Source organism: Bactrocera neohumeralis, chromosome 5 (assembly GCF_024586455.1).
Source record: "Bactrocera neohumeralis isolate Rockhampton chromosome 5, APGP_CSIRO_Bneo_wtdbg2-racon-allhic-juicebox.fasta_v2, whole genome shotgun sequence".
Lineage (NCBI taxonomy): Eukaryota > Metazoa > Arthropoda > Insecta > Diptera > Tephritidae > Bactrocera > Bactrocera neohumeralis.
Genome location: NC_065922.1, coordinates 75807478 through 75815388, shown reverse-complemented (window position 1 = coordinate 75815388; position 7911 = coordinate 75807478). Strand labels below are relative to the sequence as shown.

Genomic DNA, 7911 nt, shown 5'->3' with positions numbered 1-7911 from the left:
ACTGTTGTGTCCAGTACGGAAATACTGCAACAAAATTTTCGTCTTCCATTCTATCGCATTTTTTTGTATTTCTGATACGCGTGTGTTTGCTCTCTGACCCTTTTGACTTTTTCAGCGGTCTCTGCCTTTCGCATGCATAATTTTGTGTTTTTATTGTTGTCAATGCCCTATCATACTTGAATAATTCCATGTATTAATTTTTCACGCAGGAGACCGGAAATATTTTTTTCTGTATTAATTTTCGTTACATTTCATTAAACACAAATAAGAAAAAGCTGAAAACCGTACGTTAGCTTCTTACAACTCCCAGCTGCTAATTGAATGAACGCTTACAACATATTTTGGAAAAAATATTGTTTTTGAAATTTTTACATTTGTTCATATTTTTTATTAATTTATTTTTTAATATTTATTATTTTAATTTTGGTACCTATTTTGCGGAATTTTTTTTTTACATTTTTAAGTTTTATTTATTTAATATTTATATATATGTATGTATTTACTGTTTTAAATTTATTTTTATATTTTTTATATTTATTTATTTAATTTTTTATTTTTTTTATTTAAGGTTTCGTTTTTTGTAATAATTATTTTCTATGTTGAACACTGCGACGTGTTTTAACCTAAGCAAGCTGAATTTCACGACCCCTAACTACATACATACTTTATTAAATTGCCAATTTCTGTTCACCTCAGACAACAATTATTTATTGTTTTTGTTGTTCGTAGTGTAGAGCTCATCAATACCTTCCAAATGCAATATATGTATATACATACATATAGAAATTGTTTATGTTTGTAGCACTTATGTTTTGAATGCTCTGAGTTGAAACTCGCACTGCCACGAGGTGAGCCGTGCTCACGAAGTTGAGCAGTTACTCACTGACAGAGTTGTCAGACTGTCAGGTTTTCGATATTCCTTACAATAATGTCCAAAACTATGTATACAGTTGGAAAATTGAAGTGAGGTTATGAGCGAAAAGGCTTCGAAATACAACGCTCTATAGTTTTTTGAGCTTTCAAACAGAAAAATTTAGATTGCTTAGCTTTCCACATCTTTTGAAAAATTTTATACAACTTCTAACTTAAGTAGCGCGAAAATCTGGCAACACTGTGTCAACTTCTCCCAACCGCGATCGTGGTGATCTTCACTTTCCCCCACTTCCACGGCAACTTGTTATCCAGCACACCGCAACAACAACAAAAAACGCGAAGCACACAGCAAATTCCTTCATGTTGCTTTTCTAGTTTGTGCTGTTGCTGTTGTTGTTTTGCTTTTAGTTGTTGGCGCTGGTTGGTGGGCTATCGATTCTGCGTCCATCCGCCAACAACACCATCGCCCGCATCGTTTGCGCTCGTCACCGCTCCAACACACACTTTACAGTTTAGTTTACTTGTAGACGAGCTACGAAGCAGTCAGAGTGTGCAGTGGTGTATTTTCGTGTTTCTACCAACGCGTGAGTGTGTGAATTCGGTTAATTAAAAACGCCAACCAAAGTATAGCAGAACAAGCTGTGCGCGCATTCGTATTCGTATTTTACGATAACAACAATAACAAATATAACTAGAGCAATACGTCCCCGTCGCCGTCCGTGCTCCGATCGGTGGTAGTGGTCCCGATTTCGTCAGCGATTTCGCGTTTTCGGTTTCGATGTTTTTTCAGCAGTGAATTCAAATTCGTTTTACTCAATTTAAAAAATCTAAATCAATGGGTCATTTTGCAAATACAACAACAAGCAATTGAACTTTCTGCCATTAGTATCGATTGTCAAAAATCGAATAGTTTTTGAATCGTCCCGATCTTCGTAAACATTACGAAAACGGATCTAAAGCGTCAACGTCGTCGCATTCACGATCATCGATGTGTCTGTTCCAGTAAAATTCAAAATTGCATAAGCAAAATTTTTCTACATTCAAATACAACCACGTACGCACAACAACGTCGTCCGCATTTGAAATTCCATCAAAAGCGAAAAAAGCGAAGGAAGAAAAAGTAAAAAGTGCGGCCGACAAAAATATAGTAGATACGTGAAAATTTGTACGTTTCAAACGACGACGAATAGTAGCAGCACATTTGCTGCGCTATTTTGGGAAATTTTTCAAGCATTTAGATGTTTTGGGTAATTAAAAAACAAAAAATATTAAATTTTTGCATCAGAAAAACGAAATCGATATGAAAAAAATATATCACTAAATAAAAATGCAACGAAAACGAACATTAAAGAAACATGAAATTGAAAAAAATTAAAAACAGACTGATAAATCGGGAGCTTTAAATTCTGAAAGTCAAATTTTCAAAAAAATGTTTTTAAGACATTTTCAAAAATTTCTAAAAATACGAAAAGAATTTTTGAATTTTGCAAAAAGAAACTTAAATAATGTTTATACTTTTCAAAAAAGTGGAGAAAATATAATTTTCCAAAAAAAATTCTGATAAAGTTTGAAAACCCCTTCAAATTCGAAAAGAAATTTGTTTTTTTGCAAAAAAACTTAAATAATGTTTATACTTTTCAACAAAATTAAAAAAAATTAATTTTCAACAACAAAATTCGAATACACTTTGCCTAATTGCTGAAAATTCGAAAATAAATTAGCTTTTTGCAAAAAATTTGCTAGCTCCTCAGCATTGCTCGCTTTCACACAGTCGCAGCTGAGCAGCAGTTAGCGCCGAAGCTCAATGACAAAAAGTTCGCAAATACTCTACTTAACCTATTTTTTATTCGCACAAAAAGAGCAAATTTTTTTTTATAAAGTGTATGTTGTTGTTATTGTTTGTGTAATTGTTTTTGTAATCAAACACTTGAATAACACGCGCCAATCAAATTTTAATTGAATTAAACAGCAAAAGCAGCCGCCACAAGCAGCTGCTGCTCTTAACGCCTCCAACAAGCATCGGTCGCGCCCACCTACCCGCTCACCACTTTGAAAAAGTCGTGCTTCCACTTAGCGATACGACTTCCTCTCCATAGACTATAGCAGCACTCTCTAATATGACTCTTCATTTTATTGAATTTGCATTTCGCGTTTTTTTTTTTTTTTTTTTCAATTTTTCGCAATGCCTGGAATTATTCATATAAACATGTTATATTAAGAAAAAAAAAACAAATGAATTCGTAAAAGTTGTCAGAACGTGTCTTAATCAGTAAATATGCATATTTATTGTTGCTACTCTACTGGCAGTTATCGATTTTCGATATGTTGTGCATTTTTGAATACAATGAACGCTATTAATTTGCTGAAGTTATAAAAATACGATTTCATGAAAATGCGTTAACTGTTAATTAGTGTTGTATTCACAAACTTCAATTGCTGCATTTTATCGTTTTTTTTTTGGTCCATAATTTTTACCCAATTGCATAGCCGCATAAGAGTTATTAACCTCCTTCGCTGCTGTCACAAGCCATTTCAAATTTGAAGTGCTGATATGCACTCTAACAAAAAGTCAACAACAAAAGCAAAAAACAAATTTTATCAATGGAAAATTTTCGCAACATTATGACCTGCTCACGCTTCTCCTCAACCACTTTTTACTGCGCGCTCTAGCGATTTTTGCGAATTTGAACCGGTTTCTTTCTATTTATTTATTTCGCCTTTTTTTGCCATGTCGAAATGGCTCTTTTTTAAGTTACTGCCTTTTATACCTGTTCGTTGATTTTTACCTGTATGTATGTACGCTCGAATTTTGGCCAATAAGTCTAGTGACTGGCAGTAAAAAGGCAGCAAAGCTGGCAGCCTCTTCTTGCTTTTCTCCACATTAAACGCATACATAATACATATAGTACGTAGTTCATATATTCTCCGATGACTACTCTTAACGAAAGCGGTCGGTCGTACGTCGTGGGCTCGCTTGCTAGCTTAGCAAGTCTATGCAGGCTGGCTTAGTTTCATGTATATGTAGGTTTAAAGTACATCTCTACGCCTGCTCTTTGATTTACTTGCCGATTTGAGCGTAGTTTATAGCTCATTCATCTGAATTTCTCGGCTGCATTATTTTCCACATTCGTATGCCTACATTCATAAATGGAGGTGTGAAGTTATGTTTTATACTATTTTGTCTGCTATACTCGGCTCCTTTTAGGCCGAACTCTTCTTTTTCCGTAATAGTATTGAAGGAGAGAGACCAGCGGCAACTCAAATTTCTGTCTACATGGTTGTTCTTTGGTTGAGCACCTTAGAAATTTCTGGAAATTATTTTGCAGTCGTTGACACGTTTGCTTAAACTGTTAGCAAGTGCTTGTACTTAGCGACTTTAATTCGTTTGGTAAATTGATAAATTCCTCACAAGACGTGACGATATTTGGACTACATACATACATACATGATGTACAGATTTTTACGTTCTTAAACTTTTGAGAAACCTTTTTAAAGGATAAATTATAGCTACCAGCCGCTTTTGATGTAAGCGTTTACTTAACGGTTGAAAGGGGTATTTTAGCTATATAAAAAAGCAATCCGTCTTGTAACACGTCAACATTACCGAAAATCCAATATATTGCAACTCATAACTCCTCTGAGTAAGAAAGTAATGAACGATTACCTGTGCACAAGAGTTTCGGTTAGATTTTTCGGATTGATTTAACCGATAGTTCGCCAGTAGGGTTATTGCATAGCTCTCAAACGCAAGGTCATTCATTATAAAAATAACGAGCTTAGTTCATAATGCTTGAAAATTTGTAGTAGTAGTTACATTCCGCAACATCCGCCGCCGCCACACCACTTGGAGAAATTTCGGCCTCATTATTACTCACACGAGCGACGTCCCTACTTATTCTTTCACAATTCTCCCTTCTTGGCACTTTTTTACGGCTTTGCGGATCACTCAGCCACATTCCTCGGCAGTCAGCGTTTATTTTAGTACCAAAATGTATGCGCACGTTAGTCTTACATCATGGCTATGTGCACACTTCGGTGCGTGCTGGTGGCTTTTTTCGTTATTCTATGTATGAACGGAGGTATATAATTTCTGACATTAACTTATCGAGGCATCGGCTATGTGCTCATTCCCAAAATGCATGTTTACAGTATTAGTTATCTTGCTCACTATAAATACATTATACATTTCGAAACTATATACATACACTCTATATATATATATGTATATACATATATACATATGTATATATAATATAAATATTTATTTATTAGTATAAATGTAAAAATACGAAAAGACTTTTTCGACTATCCAATATATTAGAATTTCTAAAATATAGTGTTTCTCCCATCAATTCCTAAATATAAATTTCTCAATTCTGCTTTGAAGCAATATCATATGCTTATCAGCGCACCGCATTGAGCTTAAGTTACCACGTGATTCAGATTTTCGAAACGGAGTTCATTATCGTAACCCAACCGCTTGCAGTTGCTTGCCCTTATGCACATAACTTTGTATGTGGTTTCGGTTAATCCCCTAGGAAGAGATATGCTTCTTGGAATACGGCACCTTATGCTTCACTCTACATATGTACTTATTTCTCTCGGCTGCTATATTTTCTTATATTCCTTATTGAGTTTGACGGCCTTCCGTCCGCTTTCGACTTCAGTCTTATGTGCCCGACGTGCTGAGCTGCCTTCAGTTAGACGGTGTTTCGAGTCGCATGATCGATTTTAAATGCTGCCGGCGCTGCTGCTGTTAGCTGGCGCTTACTCGCGCATACAGCATAAGTTTACACATGTCTTACTCGGCCTCTCCTATGAAATGAGTGCCCAAAAAGAGTGGAAGAAAAACAAATAAATGCAAAAACGAGCAAATATGTAACATTCGAAGCAAAAGTTCGCTGCGAATCGCGTAGTGCGCGAGTCACACTGAAAGAATTCAAACAAAATTAACTTTAAGAAGATAAATAAAAAACCGGCGAAAAAACAAATACGAATTGAATGAAAAAGTGTTGAGAAAAAGACCAGACCACATGTTCGAGTCAATGGAAAATTTCCAACCGGTTTAGGGCAGCGCTATAGTGTATCTCGTCTGTTCTGCTGCTCGCCTGTTTAGCGGGGATTTTTTTGTAGTTGTTGCTTTTTTTGTCGATTATGCGAGCAAGAATTTTTTTTTGCTTCTGCAGTATCAGCACATGATTTTTTTGTTGATTTTTAATTTAATAGCAGCGATTTATTTCTCGAACGTTTATTTTGATTTCTGTATTACTGAGTCATTACACGACAAGCACGCTCGGCGCTTTTGACCTTGAACTTTATCCTGCTTGATTGCTGGAGGTTGAGTATAATGAAGTGTCGGTCTTTTAATAAATTTGATTTAGAGGAGGAAGTGCTTAAGTGCTTAGGGTAGTTTCCACGAGTCAGTATTTCACAAGCAGCATAATTCTATTGAAGTGCCAGCGCAGTCATATATGGTATTTTGACTCTTCTGTTTCAACTGTAGGTCTAAACAAAGTTGTCCATCATCCTTAAAAGCACTTGTATTGGTGGTTTTGATTCTGCTGATTGTGAAAAATATTGTTTTTTATGCTTCAACTCTAGGTCTAGAGAAGGTTGACAAACATTCATAAAAGTATTTCAAAGTACTTTATACTGCAACCCTGGATATAGGCCTCGAGACGACCGACATTTCCCAGGCACCGTAAATCTAAAGAACTGTCAGTGCTGATTGTGATTTAAGTTGCCTTTTCTGGTTCAACTCTAGATCTAGAGAAGGTTGTGAAAGATCTCTAAAAGTATTCTCATTCTCATTCAGCCTCAAGACCGGCATTTTAGACCTTATACCCCTTGTTAGTCTCCAGAAGACTATGGTTGTAATCGACTTAGTCTTCATGAGTCGTGAAGTTAGCTATAATTTATGCGGCTAAGTACCTCCGTGCCAGCAGTTTATGGTCTATTCATAAATTGTTGTCAGTATGTGCATCTCTGGGCTCTGTATTTATGTTGGGTAAGCAGCGATCAGCGACTCAGATTAATTGTAATTCCGGTTGATGCACTAATCTCGGGCACTCTCTTCTGCATTTTTTCCATTCTAATGTATTTTCTAATGGCCGCTAATGCGATCATTAAACATTGCATGCATGCCGGGCATCAACGTTGATCTCAATTCCACGACTGGGGTGTGGCAAAGCACAAAAGCATACACACTTACTTTTGTACATGTGTATGTGTGTATTTAGTGACATGCCTTCTGCGGCAGGCGATCCGCTGTATGGCAACATGGCTTTTGCGTGCTTCGTACCTTCAGACTCATTTGGTCAATAGGTGCAGTTGTTGCTTGAAAATATGCCAGTTCTCATGTATGTATGTATGTATTTATGTACATGTTGTTCTTTGCAGATGCGTGTTGCATGCAACATCGATTCAACGGCGCATTCAGAAAGCACAGTTCCAAGTGAAAAAACGGCAACAGCGACAGCTGCCAACTCAATTGCTGCCTGGCTGTTATCCAAGTTGGGTGGCAGTCGCCACCGTTAAAGGAGGCTGGCAGGCAGTGGCGTGGCGTGTTGGTGGGCGACTGCCGCGCTGCTGCAATTTTTATGACTATATAGGCTGTCTGTGACTGTCTGCCTATTTTATTTTTAAATTATGCGCCATGCCTTTAAGTGGTTGCTGTTGTTATTGTCTTTGCGATGGCTGGCATCGTGTCTAGTTTTCGTCACTGTTGTTGTTGCTTCTCTTGTACGCCGCGACGTGCGTCGCATACACCATTCTCTCACGTACAACAACTGGCGGCCGAACGCGCTTCGTCGATGAATCGTCTTGGTTGGCATATTTTTCGTTGTTACGCGTATTTTACAATTCAAAGACCTCTGCCGTAGCGCTGACGGCGCTCACTTACATTACAACCTTCTTACATCCTTTAGTTTTTGTTGTTCTTCCCAACCTCGTTTGTTTTCGTTTAATTTCATTAGTTTTGTTTTCTATATTTTTACTTAACGTTGTGCTATTTTTATACACCTGTAAGCGATATACTCA

The 7911-nt window shown here is 36.8% G+C and overlaps 1 protein-coding gene across 1 annotated transcript in view; it reads left to right on the top strand.

Annotated features, from left to right (window-relative positions):
- The first annotated feature begins 1417 nt into the window (after positions 1-1417).
- Positions 1418-7911, top strand: part of LOC126758754 (cyclin-dependent kinase 11.1) — a 65404-nt gene continuing 58910 nt past the window's right edge. Inside the window, exon 1 of the mRNA XM_050473130.1 lies at positions 1418-2120. The gene's annotated coding sequence lies outside the window, so the exon portion shown is untranslated. The remainder of the gene's footprint in view (positions 2121-7911) is intronic.